Raw genomic sequence first — 25,454 nt, forward strand, 5'->3', positions numbered from 1 at the left:
ATTTACGGTTTAATTTCACTGCCTTTAGCCAAAGGAACACTTCCAAAACCATCTTAAATTTTGAAGGAGGGTCTCTTCCATAGATTTAACTAGATATAAATCATATGGTTGTAATAGCTTAAAGAAACTGGAGTTCTGTCCAACCCCAGGTTTTCTCAATTCTGGAATCACCTCCGTTATATCTGGGGTCCTCTGGCCTGGAAATAATAATAGAGAAAGGTAAGCCCGAAAAGAATTTACTTGCTCAGTTCTCAGCCAGAATGGGAGCATTTAGGGAGGCGAGAGCAGATTTTGTTACACAGTAAGCCTCATCGGAATCACCTTAGGAAACTTCTTTTCAGAACTCCAACATTTGTCATTGGTATGGCTCCAGAGATTCTGATATATTGATATTAGGAGCTTTAGGTGGATTTGTGGAAATATTTTTGTAATGTCCACGGATCATGATTTGAAAAAAAATTCATTTGAATGCAATCATCTTAAGACCCCTGTGGCTGCAGGCAGCACCCCTGGTTCAGTGGAATACTTTTTCTGTGTTTATTCCCTTAAAGGTTCACAGAAATAGAAAAACCATGTGAGATTTCTTGGTGTGATTTCTTGAGATATTGAGGTCTCAAATTTAGGAGACAATATGAAAGGAAGAAAAGGAGGAATATATTGTGCTGATTAGGTAACAAATTGAAAAACCATGGGACATTTCTTTGGAGAATGAAGCTGTAGCAGTGGGAAATAAAGCCCTATGTAAATCACTGATGAAATTAATACATTTTAAATGTTATCAGAGCAAAACTGCTGAATCCTATAGTTTGTCATCAGTAAATTAAATGCAAAATCACTAATTTAATTTGTATGAATTACCAGTTGACTTCTAATGTATGGAAAATAAGAACTAATGCTCCTTTATGAGCTGGAAGTGAGATTTTTTTATTTTCAAAAGAGCAAAAAGACAAGAAATAAAGTTGATTCAGAGACCAAACAATCTTTTAGTTACAGTAATTTGTTGACTTCTAACAAAAAATTCTTTCTGGGTTTTGTCTGCAATTTTCTCATTCAAATCAAACTCAGATGAAATGTAGGGAGGTAATTGACTTCTCAAAACTGGTCTGGTTCTGACCCAAGAGAAGAGAATTCCAAACCAGGGCAATGTGGGCACACTGAAGTTTACCCAAGAGAACCACCTACACTCTAGTTTCTAAACTTGATTGAAAGGAATAAAAGGTTGTGTTTTTTTCCATATGTTTTTTATTGAGCATGAAATTCTGAGCTCTATGAAACTGACTTAACAAAAAAGACTTTTGTGGCAATATCTGGGATAGCAGAATAAATTTAAATTCTGAAGCCTTAGCAAAAACAGAATTATAGAATGTTAGAACTACAAAGATCTTAAGAAATTGTTTTTGTCCAACTACTAATTTTCTAGATAATGAAACAGAGACTCAGAGAGATAAGACTTATGAAAAGCTATGTAGGCTAGTTAGGAGCAGACCTGAACTAAAGGTCATGGTTTGAAAACCATTTAATTAACTGCAAAATTAAGAAATCTCCATTGGAGAAAGACCGTTTTCTGCATACACTTAATTTTCCCTTATACACACACACACACACACCCCTAAGGTGATTCCGATGAGGCGTACTGTGTGACAAAAACTGCTGTCAACTCCCGAAATGCTCCCATTCTGGCTCAGGACTGAGCAGGGGCTTGCTTGTGTAATATTTATAATCCTGATCTCATACCAAGGGTGATTGGGAAGAAGGGGGATTGGGAAGAAACATACTGTGTAACAAAGGCTGCTTTCTCTTGGAGTCACATTTTTCCCTGAATGCATCCCTTGAGACATTGTGTTTAGTATCTTCCCTATCTTGGGGGAGGAGGGCTTAACCTTCAGAGGAATGCGCTATGCAGTGGCTTCCCTCTGCTTGTTCAGACACCTGAAGGATGTGCTTGAGCAGCTCTGGAAAGTAACTTTGTTCATCTAACTGGCAAAAGAATTAAAGGATAAAAACACAAGAGGGCCAAACAAAGGATGAATAGCAATTTTATAAACTGTTTCCATAACGAACTGTTTTAAAAAGTGATAGTGAATTCAGTTAACATAGATTGATCTGAAAATCATTTGGGTTCTTAGTAGGTGGTGGGCAGCTCTGTACTTCCTTTGTCACTTCTCTGGTACATGGTTTTTGTTTTCCATCTTTTAAAAATGGAAATATACAATGATTCCCTTTCCTATTGAGCTTATAAAGCTAAGTTCAACATGATCTAGTTAACAAAATATGCGTCAGAAGGGACCACAGTGAACAGAAGTAAACTCTCCCATCTTTATAGGTAGGGAAACTGAGTCCCAGTGACCAAGGCAAGGTTCTCTAGCTTAATAAAAAGAAGCAGGGATTAGAATCCAGGTTTCCTGATGCCTACATTTACTTGTGCTTTAAAGCAATCATCGGGCTACAGGAATGATATATTGAGTGGTGTGCAGGTCTGGGGGTCTGTGATGAAATCCCAGCTCTGACTCATCCATATTATCCTGGTGAAGTTACTTATTTTCTCTGTGCTATAGTCTCCTCACCTGTATCATAGGAATAAAATAGTCTCTATCACATGGGGGTTCTTGTGAGTATTAATAGGTTTAGCTCAGTGCCTTGCTGAACAATAGTAAAAGCACAGTAGATGTTAGCTCTTGGGCGGAGGAAGTCCTTGAACAGCAGGAGAAAATGCTCTAGTCAAAAATCATCTACCTTTAATAGAACCCTTCCTAGATTTCTATCATACTTCCAATATGATAATAACAACAGCAATGTATTAGGTAACTGGATCTCTCTAACACTAAAATGCATTATATTAAAAATAAGTGTATATTGTTACCACCCAGATCATTTATTCATCCATCAAACATTCATTAAACAGTCTCTACATGCCATTCTGCATTGGGTACCAGAGAATCAAAAGTACATAATTAATCTATGGTGTCTCTGTTCTCAGAATTATTCACAATCTTGCAGAAAAATAAGTCCCAAAGGAAAAATAATAATCATAGAGTGTGCAGCAAGTACAATGTTAAGATGTAATGAGAGCAACCAGTAAGGGTACTGAGTCCATATTGCAAGAAGGGGACTGGGTGAGGTTATGTTTCTCGGGAAACATAATCCAAATCTTGTAGCATGCATAGGCATAAGCCAGGAGAAGTTGGGGGAGGGGACATTCCAAGCAGTGAAAAGTGCGTGAGCAGGGGAAGAATGGTATAACATAACACAACACACTGGGGGAAGTACAGGTATTTCAATATAGCTAAGATTCAAGGTTTAAAAGAAGAAAAGGAGCAGGGTATAAAAAGTGGAATCAAGTCCAGATCATGAAGGGCCTTGAATGTCATGCTAGGGACTTCCAATATTATCCTAAAGGCATTGATAAGTCAATGAAAGATTTGTATGCAAAGGGATTACTTGATCAGATACTTATTTAAGAAAGGTAATTCTGGAGGTTGAGTGAAGCATTGATTGGAAAGAGTAATGACTGGAAGAATGGAGAAAAGTTCAGAGAAAATAAAAACCAAATGAAGGAAGGAATGGTAAGAATGGAAGAGAATTGGAGTCAGGTGACCTTAAGATGTCAGGAATGGGTTGGTGGTGAGTCAGAGAGGGGAGTCAAAGATGACTATTAGTTTTCTGATTTGGGTTTCTTAGGTTAATGAAGGTACCACTCACCAAAAAAAAAAAAAAAAAAAAAAAAAAAAAGAAATCCTATAGAAGGAGCAGATATTGGGAGTTAGAGGGGTAGAAAAGATGCTGAATTGAATGTAGCCTACTCTGAAGCTATGGGATATCTGCATTAAAATGTCCTACAGATGCTTTGGAACCCAGAAGAGAGGCTGAATGGTAATCATAAATTGGAGTTGTCAGGATTTGGATAGAGAGCCAGTCACACTCTGTACCTCTGCAGACTGGTAAGGCTGCGGTTCAGGACTCGTGATGACCCTCCCAGGAAAATCATGTGGCATCAGCCCCTGCAGGGAGAGGTTTCTATCAACTTCATAGACCCCCTTCATCAACTTCAACTGAACCCCACATTAGTGTTATGAAGATTGTTTCTTGTGGAAATGATAGAATTTTGCCTGATCAAACAGCTGGGTCCACTAGAGTGGCTGCTCTTCATCCCTCATGTCATTTACAGGCAGGACCAATAGTGCCTCACACCTCATGCAGTGGGTTTCTACTCTCCTACTAAGGGTTCATGCATTGCCTCTGAAAAACAAGACACTGTGGGACTGGCATGGCCCATACACAGCCATAGGCTCACCCACCCTGGCCTCTGGGTTGTGGGTTGCAGACAAACAGAGAAATAGTACACCTGGCTCATACCCAGGTCCTGTGCTTCCTAATGCGGGGGCTGCCACTAGATCTTGGGATCTGGCTTCCCTGGTTTGATAAGCAGAATAATGTCCTCTCTACAAAAAGGTCCATGTCCTAATCCTTGGGACTGTGAATATGTCACCTCACATGGCAAAGGGGAATTAAGATTGCCAATTATCCGAATTCTCTGGGTGAGACCACAGTAATCGCAAGAATCTTTGAAAGTAAAAGAAGGAAGTAGAAGCGTTCAGAATGGTGCAGTCTGAGAACTCAACTCACTGTTGCTGGCTTTAAAGATGGAGGAAGGGACCACAACAGCCAAGGCATGTGGGCAGCTTGTCTTTGTCTGGCTTACCTTACTTACTGTGATAATCTCTAGGTCTATCCATATTGCTGCAAATGGCACTATTTCATTCTAGAACCTGGAAAAGGTGAGAAAATGGATTCTCCTCAAGAGCCTCCAGAAATGAGAATGGCCCTGATAACATTGATTTTGACCCAGTGAGAGCTGTGTTAGACTTTAAGATAATAAGATAATACTGTAAGATAATAAATTTAGAATTTTTAAATTGTAGTTCATTCACAATGTTGTATTAGTTGAAGGTATACAGCAAAGTGATTCAGTTATACATACATGTATATTTATTTTTTTCAGATTCTTTTCCCTTATAGGTTATTACAAAATATTGAATATAGTTCCCTGTGCTATACAGTTGGTTCTTGTTGGTTATCTATTTTATACATAATAGTGTGTATACGTAAATCCCAAACTCCTAATTTATCCCTGCTCCCTTTCCCTTTGGTAACCATAAGTTTGTTTTCTGTGTCTGTGGATCTATTTCTGTTTGGTAAATAAGTTCATTTGTATCATTTTCTTTTTAGATTCCACATATAAGCGATGTCATATGGTATTTGTCTTTGGCTTACTTTACTTACTATGTTAATCTCTAGGTCCATCTGTATTGCTGCAAATGGCATTATTTCATTCTTTTTTATGGCTGAGTAGTATTCCATTGTATAAATATACCACATCTTCTTTATCCGTTCATCTGTCGATGGACATTTAGGTTGCTTCCATGTCTTGGCTACTGTAAATAGTGCTGCAATGAACATTAGGGTGCATGTTTCTTTTTGAATTATGGTTTTCTGTGGATTTATGCCCAGGAGTGGGATTGCAAGATCATATGGTAGCTCTATTTTTGTTTTTTAAAGGAACCTCTATACTGTTCTTCATAGTGGGAGAAAATGGAACCCTCCTACACTGTTGATGGGTATACATTTGGATTTTTTTAGCCACTATTTGTCATAATTTATTATAGCAGCCATAGAAAACTAATGTACTTGACAACACCCAAAAGGGCTGGATGGCACAAGTCAGTGTGAAGGCGTTGATGCCCCGTGGGGTAGATTTTGGTCAACATAGGAGGGGAGCCAATGGATAAATTCTTTCCTGCCCTTCACAGTTTGTTCTGACACATAGGATTTTTTATGATCTTTTGAAGCACACTGTGAGACAGAGAAGTCAGGTGTGTTTTACACAAAGCTGCAGAGAGCTGTACCCTTGTATTTGTTCTTACTCCCATTTTGCTCGCTCATGCTTCTCTGAGATTGTACTTCCTAAGGAAGTAACAGTGTGTAAGGATGGGTCTCACTCAGGCTGATTTCTAAGCAACCTGGGAAGGTAGTGACTGCTCTCATGCAATTGGGTGAGTCCAGCCAGAAAGTGTGTACAGAGCAATCAGAAGGAGGGTCAGGAATAGGTTCCTGGGGAACCAGCGTTTAAGAACCAGATGAACCACAAGGATGCTGAAGGGAAGCCAAAGGTGGGCACAGAAGAAGAAGAACTAGGAGCGGTCAGTGTTTTAAACACAAGGGAAGGGAAAGTCTGAGAAAAGAGAAGTGGCCAATGGAATTAGAGGTGTAGTGGTGATCGGTGAGCCCAAATGATGGAATAACTGACATTTTTAAATTAATACCTGGGAGTTCATTGCCAGCCTTGGCTAAAGTTACAGACAAAGCCAGGTTTCTGGGGATTTAGGAATGAACCAGAAGAGATGAAATATAGGCAGCAGGCGTAGACAGCTCTTTAACTGTGTTGGTTATGAAGATAAGAAGAGAGTGCTGTAGCTAGCAAACCGTATTGGGTGGAAGGAGGATTTTTAATTTCTGTATCCTTTTGTTTTTGTTTTAAGATTGGAGAAACCTGAACATGTTTATAGCCTAAAGGAAATGAGCCAGCGGAGAGGACAGCTTAAAGATTCACACAATAGGGAAGCCGCACAGAAACACACCTACTAACAGAATGCAGCATTTTTCTGCTACTTCCCTTGTATGCTGTCACAAATGCAGAAATGTGTTTTTCCTCTCCCCAGTCTAGCATCAGAAAGTTGGCCACAGAGTCTGTTTGAAGAGGCTGGCAGCTCTGTTTTTAAGTGAGTCAGACAGGACAGCAGTGTGAGTTGGGCCTCTGTGAATTGTTCGGGAGAGCAGCGTGTAGTCAGTGGACTTGCTCCTTTAGCCTCCTGGCTTGAAACAAAGTTAGATCTCAGCACCCAACAGAGTAGCTTAAAACCAGCGAAAGTTAAGGTACACATATGCTTCTAGAAAGGAAAGGGATTCTTGTTTGTGAGCCCTTCTGAATTCTCCTGTGGATTCTCCCAGAGGAATGCAGTCACTGAGTTTGTTGAATACTAGGCTAAGACAACTCAGGAAACTTCTTTCCATTAATGTTCTCTGAAACATACACACACGCACGCACGCACACACACACACACTCTAAATAAGAATCACATGAAAGAGAAAGGCTGTACAACTCTTGCTTTTTAAGAATCACAGATTTTTAGTGCTTAGAGGACATTTTAAGAATGATTTAGTTCAATACTCTCATTTTACAGTTGAAGAAATTGAGGCATAATAAAAACCTATAATAATAATAGCATAGCAATAGCAAATTTTAGTTATAATGTGCTCTCACATAAATTAACTCATCTGATCCTCAGAAAGACTTCAGAAGAAAGGGAACAAAACAAACCAAAAACAATTGAAATTGTACCCTAAAAGCACTCTGATTTTTTAATACTAACAATTCTATAAAACAGGAGTATTTCTCTTCCCCTTTATCCTGTTACAGGTTAAATATATTATTTTCATTTTACAGGTAAGGAAATAAAATTGAGATATAAAAGGATATGCTTGATATCTGGCAAATATCCTGGGTCTAAAACTCATGTCAGAATCCACAAGAGAACTCAGGATTCTTTGATTTCAGAGACTGTTTTCATTTCTTTTTCATTTTATATTTTTACAGCATTCTATGCTTATGAGGGTAGTTTCACTTACATGGTTTAATTAATCGCTATGACAACTCTGTATGATGGATGAAACTGCAAAGAAACTGAAAGAAAGATGAAGGATTCGGTGAAAGTCTCATAAGTAGCTAACAAGGTGCTAGCACTTCAGCAACAATTGGGTTCTGAAGTTTCTTTCCCACATACCAGTTGCTCTCAGTCCTGCCTGCAAATTGGAATTATCTCAGGAGCTTTTAAAAAAATACAAGTGACTGGACCCCACCCCAGACTAACTGAATCAGCCTCTCCGATGGATGGACCCTGAGTATCTTCAGTTTTTAAATCTTTCCAGGTGATTCTTATAGCCTCTGTTGAGAATCACTACAATATATAACACATTTAAAGTTCTTAATTTTTGTACCACACAGTCCGATTCCCTCTTTACAATAATAGCTAACATTTTGGTAGCATTCTGGAAGGGATGGGAGATTCATGCATTTTAGCTCTCCACTGAACAGAAACAGTGCCACTGTGTATACAAGCATCTTGTAATACAGGTTACCAAAGTCCTATGGACTTGCCCACTCTAACAGCAGAAAGAAAGTCTTCAACATTATGCTCCTCTAAAGCAGTCAAACATTTTCTCTATTCATGTGGCTCTGGATGACTAACATCATATTGCAGGGGTAAAATACAGAGGAATAAATACTAGAAACATAATACCTTTGTTTTAATTGCTGACCATGGTGACTACAGCGTGAGCAGAAACTCCGTTGCAGGATGAGACTCAGAATGCAGATGATCACAGAGCTTGCTTGTCTCTTCTGCCGGAGCCCCCCCATGTATTATTGCTGGTATCCATGTGTAACAGATAGTATTGTGCACTGAGCTGGAAGATAATAAATACATGTGAGATGATGATTTACAGAAGGGTGCTTAGAACTACTTGAACCAGCAGGAGAAGAAAACAGTGCTGGTACAAGGTTGTACTGTCAAACTCAAAATCCTTTTCTTCCTTTCTCTCCAGAGGGCAATTTCTCCAAGACATAACTTGCTTTCTGCATTATCATCTGGAAATTCGGTGGTTAATTACTGAAATGCCTGATCCACAAATCTCTAACTGTCATATTTTTTTCTCCCTTTTGGTTGACTTTCTTAAAAGAATGTCTCATTTTTAATGAAATAACTCTCATTAAAACTACCTGCTGTTTAGGAGTTTTTGTATAACTCTTTTTACTTCCTTTTAAAAACTTCCCTTATTTAAGCTACTGTGGCTTAATGAAATTGTACCTCTAACTAAAATCAGTATGATTTGAAATCTTAACAACAGCAACAAAAAAAATTAAATGAAAACCGAAAATGCCAGTGAGTTGTTTGCATGATTTCTTATGACACAGTTGTTTTATTTCATATTTCTCCTTGACAGAGAAAGAAAAAATTCTAGAGAAAGTGATGGTGATAGATATATTAAGGTGATTAATAATATTGTCATCTTGATGACTCATCTGCATCTGTATCATATGAAAAATAGATTGTTGATTTATCCAAGACTATAATCTTTTTTATCATTCTAATATTAAATGTAATCACAAGAGGAAAGCACTAACATTGCCAAAAAAGGAAAGTGATTGATTTAAGTGTTCATCTTATACCAGATGCTCTATGGAAACATGAGTTGCTATTAAAGGTGTTATATATAGAGGCCAAGTAAACTAGCCCTCACCTCTATATCATAGGCCCATCAGTTTAACATAGTGATTAACATGCTGCCTTTGCAGTCACACTAGTGAGTACAAATCCCAGCTCCGCCATGTGCTAGCTGTGTGACCTTGGGCAGGTTATTAAACTCCATCATGCCTCAGTTTCCTCATTTATAAAAATGAGAATAAAAGCAGTACCTACTTCACAGAGTTGTCATGAAGGTTCAAGTGACTTAGTATGTGCTCCATAAATGTAAACTATTATTACGATCATCCATCTGATGTGTCCCCTGGTCAGTTATTTTGTATTCGGAAAGCTTCTGATAAGATATATACCTTGATCAGAAAACATGAGCATGATCTACCTGACTAATTTCTCTGGTAATTCAATCAGTTCATCACCCAGGATAGGGGATGATACCAAGGTAGAGAAAAAGTGAGTCAAACTGTGTTGAAGCAAGAGTATGAGTCACTGGCTTCAGGGGCTTTGATGTATAGAAAGCAGCATGGTGCAGGAGACAGCATGAGTGTCAGACCAACATGCATTTGAGGCTCTGCCTCTCAAAATGAGATCTTCAACAACTTATTTAATCTCTCTAATTCTCAGTGCACCCTGAAGTAAAAAGTTCTAAAGATTTAAATGTTATCGTGTATGTAAAATACTTAGCTACATGTTACGCTAACTCATTATTACTGCTATTATTGTTTTTAATCCTGTGAGAGAAGATAGAGTAGGGACACTGGGTAGCTGGGTGGGGAGAGATCAGGAACCATAGTATGAGGGCAGGGGAGAGAATTGGGACAGTTTACAAAAAGGGAAGTAGTCAGGGTCTTTGAACACCAGCTGGGCCCTTCCTACTCTCTGTGCCTCCTGGTAAATTGCCAACTACCGTATTCATTCATTCGGTCAACAAGTATAAGCGAATCCCTGCTATGGGCTGGGCACTTTTCTAGGTGCCAAAGGCAATGGTCTTACTGTTAGGGAGCTTATATTCTGTGGGGACTCTATAATAAACAGGTAAACAAATAAATGAGGCAGATAATTTCAGATTGTAAAAAGACAATAGATCAGACAGAGAATGCGGTGGGAGAGGACATCTTAGCTAAAAAAGGCCCGTTGAAGAGGTAAAATTTAACTGGAGTAGAAGAAAGAGGAGCCAGCCACATAAAGCTCTGGAAAAGAACATTCCACTCAGCGGGTCCTGCACACAAAAGGCCTTGAAGTAGAAATGATCTTGGCCTATGCCCAGGCTAGTGTGACTGTGGCCCATATTGGCTCATACTGAAGGGAGCAGCAGAGCCCTGGTCGTGGAGAGACTTGCAAGCCATGCGAAGGCTGGATACCCAGTGCTACATGAAGCCGTGGGAGGCTTCCATAGGAAGCAGAGGAATGAAGTCATGGTTTTACCACACATGCTCTTGCCAAGAACTCAAAAAATCATCAACAGGTAGCCATGTTGAGCTTACAAGACTCAACCCTGTTCATTTGTTCATGACAACCAACTAGTGAGGTGGCGGAGTAGAGATTTTACTCTCTGAATTTTAGAGATAAGAATACTGAGGTTCAGAGTGCCCAAGCTCCTCCAACCAGATGCCTCATTAAGACAGAGTAAAATCAGTTAGTGGCAGAGCCATGGGGTCTAGTCTAGGTTTTGCGATTCCAGTCCTGAGCTTTACCTCTTACAAGAAATTCAGATCACACTTGGCTTAGCAATCAGATTTATTCTATTAAACATAGTTTTTTAAGTTTTGATTATTTTTAATCCTGCTTGTTTTTCACACCTTGTGATTTCTATTTGATTTCCCTTTAGGTTCTACCAACTAAAGGTAAATTCCTTGGGTGTATGTTAGGCTTCTGTGAGTGGTGATAACCACAGTGCTACAAGAATCACTAAATGCATAAATATGACATGACTCCCTTCTTGCCATTCCCTTCGTGGCAGTGCGGACTGAGTGTAACAAGAAGCCTAGTGAGGAGTTCAGATGGGCAATGGAGATGGAACAATATCACCGACATCTACTAAGGTTTCATAGGCCCTTCCAGACCGTCCTCACAAACTGTGCCTCTCATTAAAATAGTCAGCACAACAATTTGTACTATATGCTAATTCCAGCATTTGGGATTCAATATCTGAAGTATTTACAGTTTTCCACATTACCAGACAAAAAAAATGCACATGGCCCAGAATGACAGCAGTCAAAGACAGCTTTACGTACTTGCTCTGACCAGGAAAATAAAAGAAACTTCTTAGAATTTAATGAGAGGCAGAAAGAAACACCGGTTCCTTTCAAAACTGTAGGATCAACAATGGTAGTGATGGTACTTGTAGAGATTGAGCAACAGAAGGTAGATATACTTGGCATAATGGTAAAGAGTTAAGAAATTGAGCTGTATTAATCAGAGTAAAGAAAATTTTTATTAAGTGCATAGTTTGTAAGCACCACATGTTTTTTTACTGTTTGTTAGGGAGATGGAGGCATGCACTGGAAACACTAATTCTAATTATTACTGTATGTGGGAGTTTTTGGCATGAGGTCAAGAAATAATAGGAGAATGTGTGAATCTCACTATTGAGCTGCAGAAAACCTAATCATTTGAATAAAGCCAGTTGTTTTTTTCTTGGACCTTCTCTGGGCTGTTCAGTGTTCTGGATGAATCTAACACAATCAGGCTGTTCTCTGGTGTATAACCACTTCCTGCTGACTCAGGGCAACTTGCTTCCTCTGCTGTTTATTAAAATGAAACATTCATATTAAAACCCCATTTTTCAGTGATGACCAAATATACATTAGTAATGACATTATTAAAACTATTTTGTTTAAAATGAACTTTCACACTAGTGTGTTGCAAAGCGGCACAAACAAATCTAATTTCACTGGAGATGGTTTTAAAGGCTTGCAGATCTTTCTGGCACTATTACAGAAGGGGATTTGATGTGTGTTTCAGGATACAATCTAAGTTTTTATGGCTGTAAAAAATGAATACTGTTTCCACTACTCCACACAGCAAATAATGTATAATTCATGATTTTTCATTAACATGCAAATGTGAAATAGTGTCTTCTATGTTTGCATCTACTAATAATCTATTAAATATTTAGAAGCATAGTAAAGAATACTAAAAATATTTGGTCTGGGTACTGTTTAAGTAGTTTTTCCCCTCATTTTTTATTTGTCCCTATATTTACACATGTAAAAACGTAGGAGAAACAGACAAACAAATAATCAATTCAGCATCTGGCATTTGTAAAATAAGACAGTAACCCTAGTATTTATACAGTTCTTGGTACTTTCAATAGCATTTTCACAGAAAGGGTCTTGGCCATCCATGTAACAACAATATTAGTCTGTTGTTAGCCCCATTTCATGGATCAAGAAACCAAGACAGTGATTTACTGGCCAGGACAACATCCCAAGTGTCTTGATTTATAATTTATTGCACCTCAGGAGCACAATAGAAACTCAGGTATAAGATCATAGAATTCCAAGTGTTTGATAAATATATTTTTCTAAGACCATTACCTATAGCTTGTACTGGCTGAGGATCTGAAATTTTCAGTACTCTTTCTAAGGTGCCAAGATTCCTCACTGGTTCATTCTACAAATATTCATTGAGCAAAGCCCTATCCTCCTATGTGCTCAGCATTCTTCCAGGGACCTGATGGAAGCTAGAGATGAATCAGACACAGACATGTCATCAAAGGTAGAGCTGTAGAGTCTAAAAGACAAGCTATAAGACAAAATTGCTGTAATAAAAGGAATATTGCATCAAATGCCATTAGAAGTGTACAGAAAATGTTTAAAGGAGAGAAAGAATGCATTTCTCTGGGCAGAGAGAATCTGGGCAGACCTCATGGAGGAGTGATGGATCTAGGATGCAGTGGGTTAAAGAAGTCATTGAAGATCTAAAGCCCAATCATGTGGTGTTTTAAGTTTAATCTTGGAGGGCATGTGAGAAACTAGGGGGAATGAGGCCTATAAAGTATTTCAGAATAAGAAAATAAAGTCTCCAAAAAAAAAGAGTAATGGAAATGAATGTAAAAGAAAAGAAAAACATAATCCAATATTTTGGAAAGATTCTTAGAATCTGGCTATTCTCAATAAGACATCAGTGGGGCAGCAATAGAAAGTCAGAGTTCAGTCAAGATATGACAGAATATTGATTCCTTCTCTTTCCTTAATATGTTCTGGGTTCTAAAAATTTCTCTGTGGTCACAATTTTACTATTATTATCTTCAGTATTAATTCTAGGGAGTCAGTCTGGTTGCATTAAGACATTTGGAAGACACAAATCTACTTAAAAACAAAATTATCCTTTCAGTTCATATTAATGACTTGATACAGTCCATGCCTTCAAGAAATTTGTCTTCAGTCACTGTACTAGGATCTCCATTCAGGAGAAGTGAAACTAAGGACTGGGTTACCTTTCTACAGTTGGTACCACTCTGCACAAACCTGGTCAATCACTCCTTCAACCAACCCAGGAGACTGACCTCAGTTAATACATTTTAAGCATGTTTAAACAATCTATCAAATTGAAGTTGTGATAAAGGAATAGAGAAATAGCTACAAAGATCATACAAACAGAAACAATCACAATGGTCTAAAGTCCTCCCAGATGATATTATGAGTCTGCTTCAAAGACAGAGTACTCGGGCAAGGTTGGAAACCACAAGCATTGGTCATATAATCCTTGCTACCCAGATGGTGTTGTCATTCCAGCAGGTCCAGTCTCCTGTCTTGGGGATCCTCTCTAGTAGAGCTCTGGCTCTAAGGATGCTGTTTTCCCTTTACTGGTGAATAATTCTGTGCCCCAAGTACATTTTTGCTGAGTACATCATTTCTTATCCAGGTCTCAGGGAAGCTTCCATGCTGCATTACTCCCTCAGATATTGTATCACATCCACAGGCACCACGTGGTATTTTGCATGAAGGTTTAGGAATTCCTCCTGAGTCTGGCCAGTGTTTGTTCTGTTCAGTGGCCTGAGTATAGTTAAGTAGGCTCTTTGAATCTATATGTAAGTAGACTTTTTTCTCCCCTTCTGGGGTCATTTCCCATCCAGACACTGTGACTGACTCCTTTTGTGTATTACCAGTCTCTCTCCCTGTTGAAGTGAGCTCTCAACCTCTACAGGATTCTCTAGGGGACCATACTCTATTTATCTGGGGGTCAAATATGTTACAGTGAAGGGTTTACTGGAAGAAGCTATTTTCATACTTTATAAAATGGATTTTTGTACTTTGCTAATTTGATAATGATATCAAGAACTTCTGCACAGTTCATTCAAATAATCCAATTAGTTTTGCTTTTGGGTTTATTTGTTTCACTAATTCTCCATTATACATGACACTAGGTGAACAATTCAGTGTTCAACCAGAGAAGCAGAACACCTATAAGGTGCCTGGTATAGAGTGAGCTCCTGGCTAATAACAATTTAAAATAAATAAATGGTTCTCTGATACCTAAAAAACAAAACAGATTGCTAATTTCTGTGACCAAAGAAATAGCAGGAAAACCATCACAAAATGAATTTGTGGGTGTAATTACCATCTGATATATCCATGTCAAACGTATCAGATCTCTTTTCATGACAAAGTCCTACAAAATGAGCAGGAAGCACAGTGATGAGCTACCTTGACTTTACCAGAGGACTGACATCTTGTCCTGTACAATTTCCTTTTCTTTCAAACAGAAAAAATATAGCTGAAACAATAGTTCTCAAATGCCAATCAGGCTAGGGCTGGACTGGTTAGAAAGGGAATTTGTTTAAAAACTTTTAAAAATAATAATAACTTTCTGATCTGAGAGCCATTTCTCATATCACTGCCATGAAGATTCTAATTCAGTAGGTATGGAATAGGATATGAGAATCAGCATTTTAACATGATTCTCCTGATAATTCTGTCTCACAGCCAGGCTTGGAAATCAGGGGCCTTCAGCACATACAGCTGGCTAATTAGGATCATGCATGGCTAGCAGTGGATCTGTGGCAATCTGAGGCGGGGGAGAATCTGGGGAACCCATGGGATAGATCAGACCCATAAGAGACTTTTGTGTGTGTGTTGTAAATCAGAGTTGGGCACAAGAAACTATTGCTGCTATAGCCACATTAACAATGCACTGTTTTTACAGACCAATTAGAGTTCATGAAAAAAGCTTTTTATGTGGGGCCTTTAGCATCACAGTATTTCTGTCGTGGAGTGACTTGTCAGCCCCGGACGCATGGAGAGATCTCACAGAGGAGGTCATGGGATCTCAGGAGAACTAGGACAAGCGGGAGAACCTGCTCAGTAGCTAGGGGAATCAGCAAATGTTCTTAAATAACATTTAACCCTGATTCTGATAACATTTTAGAGACTCTTCAGTGTGGAAGCATGAGGGATGTGACAACTAGTGCTTCCAAGGATAGCTATTTATACAAATGTATAAATAGGTATAAAAGACGGAAGTGATAACTCAACAGTGACTGGTAATTAGAGTAGATTTTGCAGTACGACACATTAACACCAGAAAAATGAATATTTGTTCATTTTTTAATAGACTGCTCAGAGGCTAAAAATGATTCCCTGCTTGGCCAAAACAAAACCATAATAGAAGGTAGTTGTTGGCATAAAGGAGAGAATGGCTGCAGGAATTCAGGTATTCACCTATCCCTCTGCGAAGTCTGTATTGTACGCAGGATTCATACAGTGAAGAGAGGGGGCACAGCTCAGGGTATTCCACAACAGTTTCAAGACCTCAGAAAGCTGAGAAAGCTGGAATATATAGCGCAGGATGACTTAGAGCAGTATGATGAAGTTGTGAATACCAGAGAACAGTATATGGAGAGTCTCAGGGAAGAATCTCAAAGCCAGATAATTTCCCTCCTGTGTAGACACAGTGAGTGAGGTGAAGGATATCTTAACTATTGGCTGTGGGGCGCATGCAATGGGACAAGAGACAGCCTTGCCTAGCAGCCTTGACCTAACTTACTGTCAGGATATAGTGTTTTCTGTATTTAACACCATTATATACCACTGTGCTGAAGTGTACTTCCAAGAGGATGGAAAAAGAACACTGCATGGTCCGGGATGTAGCTCCTACTCATTAAACATAAAGAGGGTGATGTCCCTAAGAATCACAATCTTAGCCCTTTGTGGCAGTGAAATGATCACAGTGATTGTTTGAAATTTACTAATGACCATTAAGATATAGGGATACCAGATACCAAAAGCTATTTCATCAACAGACTTTATCAGATGAGGTGAACAACCTAGTAGATAAGTTGAAAAAATATTTCCACTCTCTCTCTAGGCTTTCTTGTCATGCATTTCTATGATGACCTACCTAATAATCATAATTACCAGTAGTGCAACATGGATGCTTGGAATTACAATGTTGTTTAAACTCTTACTTTTAAAGAGCGTAATATCTGCCAGACCTGACCTGATTTATTTTTATTTGTTTATTATCATTATTTTTTAGCTCTCAGCCCATGGACTTGTGAAGATTTACATATCTCTGTTAGCTGAATCACATCTGTTCCTTAGGTCTAATTTTCAAATTCCAAGCATTAGCAGTGTGACCACAAAGATCTATGATCTTATGCTTTATTTGATTTTTGTGTGTTTGTTTTAATGGAAGGTAGAAAGGGAGGGAAGAAGGGAGGGGAATATTTGATTTGCTGTCTAGCCAACACAATTCTAAAAAGCATTAAGCTGAAACTGCTACAAGTGTTTATTTTCTAACTCTTTCTTGTATAACGGGAACAGTCAAGATCTGAACATGAGTCGATATAAGGTTTGTGGTTTTATGATAAGCATATCAGCCAGTGGATGGAGTAAACCCCAGTGACAGCTGTGATGGTTCTTGGAATCAGACATCCTTCAATAACATGTTCCCCCATAGCTTATAGATACTGTTGTAAAATAGGGTCAAGGCTTATGGCAGATGTTGAATATCTCCGAGCTATGTGAAATTTCTCTCTGTGGATCCGTGCCTAACAACCATTACATCAAACCACAGGTACAGTGAAGCCTATTTCCCTCTTTGAAATGATACTTTTGTTACTCTAGAGGCAAAGCCTTATGCTATTGCCAGCTGAAAAAAGACACCTCTCTAACAGCTGAAAGAGTGCAGACACAGAATTGGGAACAGTTGGGCTATTCCAAACATCAGAATATAAAGCAATGATTTTATCCAGTACAAACCACATAGCTCATTACAGTATGGTGTCTTGGAATGAGGATACCTGAAATAACAATGGCAATACCAAAAAATAAGTAAATAAATATTGTGCAAATTAATGTTACCAGGCCTCATAGATGTGATTCTTCCCAACTCTAATCTTTGTTATAACAGTAACTACTTGTTCTTGTCATAGAGAAAACTGATTGCTTCATCGATTGATTCACTGAATAAAATCTTGTCATTGAGCAATCAGGCTAGGTTTTCTATAAACATCTGATAAAAGAAAGTTAAGAAGCCTATAAATAGTGTAGGTCAGATGGATTCCAAATATCAGTGAATTTCCAAAATACCTGTTTTTTTATGTTTTTTTAAAATAGAAGTATAGTTGATTTACAATGTGGTATTAATTACTGCTGTACAGCAAGGTGACTCAGTTATACATGTATAACATTCTTTTTCACATTCTTTTCCATTATAGTTTATTACAGGATATTGAATATAGTTCCCTGTGCTATACAGTAGGACCTCATTGTTTATCCATTCTGTATATACCAGTTTGCATCTACTAATCCCAAACTCCCAATTCATCCCTCTCCTACCCCCCCACACCCTGGCTTGGCAACCACCCATAATATCTGTTGAACTACTTACAATTCACCAAGAATGCTAGGTGAGTAGAAATTCTCTAGGTACTCTGGAGAAAGCTAAAGGAAGAAAAATTCTGTATTCACTAGGTATGCTGGAGAAATGAAATATATTTTAAGAATAGTGGCAAGAAAAATACAAGAGAACGCTAAGAAACAAAAATTACAGGGGTGATCCAAATTACTAATAATTTTAATATGTGAAGCTAGCACCTTAATTTTACAAAGAATATTACACTTAAGTGGTTCATTAAGGATTACTTCAAGGAGGAAATAGAACTTTCCTGAAAAACTGGCTAGTGGCCCCCAATCCACAGAAGAAGACTCTTTGCAGGTTGGCCTCCTTGTCTCCTTCAAGGAAGGAAATTATCTTGATGTGTTTTCAAACTGCCATCTTATCACTTTACAAGATGCATCATAACAGTATCAAGAGAAAAGAAATGGCTATCCAAGAAGCTGTTAAAGAATAGATTTCTTGAAAATGCAAAAACGTACTTTGCATGATATATTTTTGTTTTACTTTTTCTTGACGCCATGGTTTGTTTTTTGTTCTGCAGATACACAAGACACACACACTCCTGTGTCTATTCTTACTGGCCAGAAGTTTGTTTTTTTTTTTAATTCAGTTCTTTCTGAGCATAAAGGAAGTTTTAGTTTCCTTTACAATCTGTGGTATGTTATTTCTCACACACAAAAAAAGGTCTATATAATAGTTTACATTTTTACTTTTCTTTGTACTTCATTTTTTAAGTATTTGTCATTCTGGATATGGGAATGAATAATTACTCAGCACTACATTTGAATAGTTTAGCAACATTAATCAGTTATCTCAAAATATTATTATAAACTGAACTTTTATGTGACCATTTATAGAAGAACAATGCATTTAAGCTACTTACCTGAGGAACTCTAGTTTGGTCTGCTGTATTCCCATGAGCAAAATTTTCTGATTCTAGAGATTAATAGACTTAGAAAATAGCCTAACATTTTACTCCCTTTTAAAAACATGATATTATATATATATATATATTTTTTTTTTATCATAGTTCATCTGATTAAGCTGAATATTTTAATATTAATTGTGTTCTCATGACTTGTAGCATGATAATTTGGGGTAGAACTAGCAGTCAGTTTTAAATCCAAATGTTTCCTTTCCTTGCTTTGTTTCATTTTAAATTTTTTCCCAGTATTATAACAAGACTCCCTTCATCTGAGGCATATTTTATATCTTCTTCCCAGTGATGATATTTCAGGAAAAAGATTCTCACCATTTAGACAATGTATACACAGAAAGTGAAGTGGAAGTTCAACACACATCTCAGTAAGTTGATCTATGTAGACATGCTAAAAAGTGAACTCAATCTGAATATCCACAAAATTTCCACATATTTTGTTTCTTAAAGAAAAGTAAATATGAAGCCCAATGCCAGACAAAGTCACTTACCTCACCTACTGCAGGCATTAAATTATTTGGTTATCTACATTGATCCAATTAATGGTCAGACTGCCAAATCCACATTTCACTTTGTGTTGCATAGTCCTAGCCTTTGTTATGTGCCCCTGGGAGTTATAGTTGAAAATGAAAGCAATTAAAGAGTTGCTGGGAATTATTTTATTGTTAGGAATGGCATGCTCATCTGCCTGAAAGAGAAATGATGGTAGAAGTCTGAATAGTGGTGGCTGTAGGCATAGAGATAGAAATAAAAATAAAATGGAGAGAAGTGCAAGTTTGATTATCATTTAAACACATGCTATTTCCATTCATTCATTCAATAAATGTATATTGCATGCCTACCAGGGTCAGGCACTGGGCGTGAGAGTGCATGCTAGGCACTGGGAATACAGAAATGAAGAAGTCAAAGTCTCTATGATCATGGCACTCATATTAATAGAGGATTCCAGAAAAATCTACGCTTATAATAGTGTTATGAGAGATGTAAAAGAAGTGTGCAATATAGGTATTATGGGAAAATCACAGAAACAAGTCCCTAAATGGCCTGGAGAACTTAGTAAATGCTTCCAAAAAAAGTAGTGCTTGCTCTGCTCATGAAAGACTGTGTTATTAGCTGGTTGCCTCTTACTAAAGAGAATTCCAGGCAGAGGGAATAAGCAATGTTTGTAAGGAGGAAGATACGTGCTAGAATGGCATATTTAGTGAAATGCTAATAAGGAGATCTGTAAGGTAATTTTAATACAGGACACTGGTAATTCAAGAGGCAGATTATGAAGGAACATATATGCCAAGGTTTGAACTTTGTGCCAAAGGTAATGGGAGGCCAACAAATTATTTTAAGATGCAGACTGGCAGTTAGATTTCTGAATTAATGTCTAGTGCATACACATAAATCCCTTAGTACTGAGTCTACTTTAGTGCTGCTGATGGGATTTTGTTCTACTGAATGATGAGAGTGACAGCACAGAATAGTAGGAAAGCCTTGCTTTGAACTACCTAGGGGAACCTAGACAAGAATCTCAAACTCTCCAGAGTAATTTTCTTCATTGTAAATGAAGAGGTTGACTAAGTGATCTTTAAGGTCTCTTTGGCTTGAAATTTCTGTGTTCCCTTTCTTCGTTTTGAGCTCTACCACTGTATAAACTGATGAGAGACTGATTTTGCCCTACCTCAATACTGAAGAGACAGTGAATCACATGACTAAACTGAGCCAATCACCAAGTTAGATTTGGTGATATTATCCACTTAATGAGGCATTCTAGGAGGCAGAATTCTGGTTATAAAATCCCACAGTGTGCTGTTTTGTGACAGAAGCCACAAGAGGATGGTACACATGGGAGGAAAATAATTAATTTCCACACCTCCTACTTAAGCAGGAGTCCAGCTATGTAGAGTAAGAATAAAAGTGAAATATTATAAGTCCATCTGTAGATTTTGTTTTTTTTACTGAAGTGGGCCAATAAATTTCAACATCACTGCCAACTCCACTTTTACTTAAAAAAAAATAAAGTAAAACATTCACAATTCCAGCTTTGTGGTGGTTTCAATTTTAAAAAAAGATAAAGGAGGGATGGGGGAGTAAAGGACAGTTTCAGCTTCTGTGAGGGTGAGGTTTATTTAAATAGAATTAACAGTTTATCTGATTTAAAATTAAGATACAACAATGCAATGATAATGCAAGGTAATTTCAAATCTGCGTTCATGGGTGTATTCAGGGCATTTCTAACTATGGCTTGGCAATCTCACAGGGAGCCTTTGGAGGCTCCTATACCAGCAGATAGCCATTTCACATTAATTGTAAAAGGTTTTCTGGAAAGTTAGGATCTTTGCTTTTTAAAGGACAATTTCAAAAGAGTTATGTACCACACTTAAACTATGAAGTGATCTAGTAAATTGAAATGGAAGCAGGACTATTGTCCACAGAGGGGCTAACATTTTAAATGCAAAATAAAGTAAAATAAGATGCATTTGAATAGGTATTTAAGTTAGGACTAAGGAGAACTTCCAAATGCACGGAGTACATCATATGAGTTACTCAGATACCCACACAAATAGCAAAAAGTGAACTAGGGTAGAAGAGGATGGGCCAGTTAACTCTCAAACTACTTCACCCTATTCAGTCTAGAATGCTTTTATATATTAAAGTTAAATGCAAATGATAGTGCATATGTATGTTCTTTGGGTCATAATGGTTGATACAGTGATGTAAGTCAAAATTAATTCTACTATCTGTTCATATTCAAATGAATGACAGAATTAGAAACTATAAAATAGCTAGAAAAAAATCCTTGAGATGACCCCAGCTAAATAAGATCAGCCTCATTTCAGAATTTTAGGTAATTTGCATATAGCCATATATTCCAGTCTTAATCCTCATCTCAGTGACCCATCAGTTTAAAGAATTATCTTGACCATGGTGGGGTCAAAGGAATCAGTATAGTCGTTCTTATACCACTTTGCTTGTAACAAAGTGACTGATAGTTTCAAGTCCTACTACTAAGTAGCTGGACTCCAGACTCCCATTTGCTTCTGTCAAAATAATTTGGGAAAGTTCTGGTACCAAAAAAAAGTAGACTAAATTCTACTACAGTGATGTTCCAATTCTTTCTCTCTCTCACTCACCCCCCGGCCCCCCACATATATGATTAGCATTGAAAACTATGGAAGATGTATATATTTAAATACAATATTAGAATATACTATTAGAATTCTGTTATGATCAATTAACATAATCTTTTTCAGCATGCTGAAAGATTCATTTTTAGCTATGAGCATATCAAAGAAGTTGACTCCTTATGTACCTGAATCTGTGATCCATTCATATACTCAGCAAATTTTATTGAGTGCCTACTATGTGCCAGACACTATTCTATCCCTTGGGTGTATTATAATAATAGATTGCATGCTTTTGTCATCATAAAGAGTTCAATAATAAGACCATATGATTGTAGCATAATAATCTGTGTAGAATATTTTTTAAATAGTCAATTAAAAACTAAGTTATTGAAGCTATTATCCCATCAACCTTACCCAACTCTCTCAGAAGCTGATCTGTGCACTGATGTTTACTCATGTATTTGTTATTTATCAGACAATTATTGAGTGCCCATTATGTACTAGATATTGTTTTAGGCATGGGGGATGGGGTACATTTGTGAACAAATCCATCAAAGTCCCTTCCTTCACAGAGTTTATGTTCTAGTAGAAGAAAGAGTAAATTTTATAGTTGTGAATGGTGGCAGCGCTATGGGGAAAATTAGAGCAGGCTGAAGATGAGATGCAGGGAATGGGTATGAGGGTGGCAATTTAGCACAAGGGGTCAGATTGACATTTGAGCAGTAACAATATGACATTCACTTTCATTCCACTTATACTTGGTTAAGTGGTTAAAATAATTGATATTGAACAGTTGGCTAGATATTATTTGTGGTAGCCTTCCAAAGATTTCCACATCCTAATCTCCAGAACCTGTGAATGATACCTCATAAAGTGAAGAACACTTTGCAGATGCAATTAGATTGATTAAATTAAGTATGTTGAGAAGGGCAAATTAACCTGGATTATCAAGGAGGGCCTAAATATAATCACAAGCATCCTTACAAGAGGTATATAGGAGGGTCAGAGTCACAAAAAGATGACGGAAGCAGAGGGAAGCAGAGTCAGAGACAGAAGATATTACCCACTGGTTCTGAATATGAAGGAAGGGGCTACAAACCAAGGAATACACTGGGCCTCTAGATGCTAGAAAAGACCGAAGAAGGGATTCTCTCCTGAAGAATTAAAAAGGAACGGGCCTTGCTGATTGCTTGAGTTTAGTCCCATAAGATTCATTCTAGACTTCTGATCTCAGAGCTGTTAGAGAATAAGTTTGTGTTGTTTTAAGTCACTAATTTGAGATAATCTATTATAGCAACCATAGGAAATGAATACATTATTTACAGTTGCTCAAATCTAAGCATCTTGCAGACAGACTGTATTTGTATAAATACAGCATAATGTATTGGTCAAGAACAAGGACTCTAGAGCTCTAATACCTGGGTTTGAATCCAAGCTCTGCCCCTTGCTATTCTTGAGACATTGTACAGTGATTTAATCTCTCTGTACTTCATTTTTCTCATCTATAAAATGATGATGATACTAGTACTTATGGCACAAAGGTTTTACAAGGAGCTAATATTTGTAAGTGTTAGTAGAGTTTTGATAGATAGCAAATGTTAAACAAACTGGGTTTAGAGCGAAACACTGAACAGTATAGTTAGGCCATTTTATACCTCAGTAAATGTGGACAAATCATATAACTTCTCTGAGACCTCACTTTATTATCTGGCAATAATACTTACAGTACATTGCAAGACTCTTCTGAGCATCGCAAAAGAAAATGTATGAAAACGTCTTATCAGGTTTATTCATTTACAAATATTTAATGAGCATCTACCATGTGTCAGGCACTCTTACAAGTCCTAGAATGTAGTGAGAAGTATCACAGGCATATTCCTTTTCCTTATAGCAGCTTTATTTTAGTTATGGAGACAGGAAATAAACAAGTAAGTGAATAAAGTAATTTCTGACTTTGACGAGTGTGTTAAGAAGAAAGTAAAAAGAGAAGGTATGACCTGATGCCTTGAATATTGAAGGATACCTGAATATTGAAATAAAGCCAATCATACCAAAATATGAGAAGGCAGGTTTTACTCAGTGAGAACAGTGAGGTTAAATGACTTTGGTGTCAATCTCAATGTTTGAAAAATCACAAGGCCAGTTGAGCTGAAGTGTGGTGAATAAGAAAGAGAAAGGTAAAAGGTGAAATGAGAGAATTAAGCATGGTTCAAAACTGTAGTCTACTGGTAATGGCAAGCCTTAGGAGGGTTTTAATCATAGGAGGATCTGACTGGATTTGCATATTTTAAAGTTGTGCTGGCTGTGGTATGGAGATTATTTGGAGCAAAGATGTGTTCTTTATTTTTAATAGAAACCTATACTCCTTTATCATTCTCAGAGTGTATTTAGTTACAATCCGAGAAATAGGTATGTTGCTTATGAAGGGATAAAGATTTATACCTCTCTCTCTCTCTCTCCCCTTCTCTCTCATACCTAACCATCTACCCAGCAACTATCTGTATCTACCTTTCTATCTAAAGGAGTCATAGCCAAATTATAGCCTGCAGGTCAAATCCACCTGTTTCCTCTTTTTGTAAATAAAGTTTTACTGGAACACAGCTATCCCCACTTGTATATATATTGTCTATGGCTGGCAGACTGCAGTACTTACGACAATGAACGTATAACCTTCAAAGCCCCAAGTATTTACTACCTAGCCCTTTGCTGAAAAAAAAATTGCCAGCCCCTGATCATATACTTTTCTCTTATACGTAGATTCTGATTTTCCACAACACATAAGTCATCATTTCTCTTGTCCTAGTCCCTGGGTTGGGTCTCCTGGCCTGTCCTCTCCTTGTTGCCCATTTACTGCCAAATTTGTCTTCAGCATATCCTCATCTTCCTTGCCAGTGGCTCCGTTTTAGTTTCCATACCTTGAATTTTGGGGTAGCTGATATCCACCTTCTAGCTTTGCTTGATGATTCTTCTGACATATTCTAACTCACAGTTTACCCAGAAATAATAATATATACAAATACAAATATATATACACAGTGGGATTCCATTCTGCCATTTAACTTCATGGACTTTCAACATTTGGGTAGATTCAAAATGCAAACAAATTATCTCTCCCCCCGCCTTCATTTTCCACTACATTTTCCTTATCCATACTTTGAGGATAAGGAGACCCCATAGCCGGCAGGCATGTAGCTTCAAGCAGGGTTCTTTTTTTACTGGCAGCCGTAGCATAATATGGTC

At 37.6% G+C, this 25,454-nt stretch overlaps 1 long non-coding RNA gene across 1 annotated transcript in view; it reads right to left on the reverse strand.

Moving 5' to 3' along the window:
- Positions 1 to 18,205, reverse strand: part of LOC118881476 — a 30,009-nt gene extending 11,804 nt beyond the window's left edge. The window contains exons 1-3 of the long non-coding RNA XR_005016544.1: positions 18,153 to 18,205; positions 8,355 to 8,520; positions 7,684 to 7,738 (exon numbers count right to left, since the gene is read on the reverse strand). This is a non-coding gene — a long non-coding RNA (uncharacterized LOC118881476). The remainder of the gene's footprint in view (positions 1 to 7,683; positions 7,739 to 8,354; positions 8,521 to 18,152) is intronic.
- Positions 18,206 to 25,454: the final 7,249 nt, after the last annotated feature.

This window comes from Balaenoptera musculus, chromosome 1, assembly GCF_009873245.2.
Source record: "Balaenoptera musculus isolate JJ_BM4_2016_0621 chromosome 1, mBalMus1.pri.v3, whole genome shotgun sequence".
In the NCBI taxonomy this organism is placed as follows: Eukaryota; Metazoa; Chordata; class Mammalia; order Artiodactyla; family Balaenopteridae; genus Balaenoptera; species Balaenoptera musculus.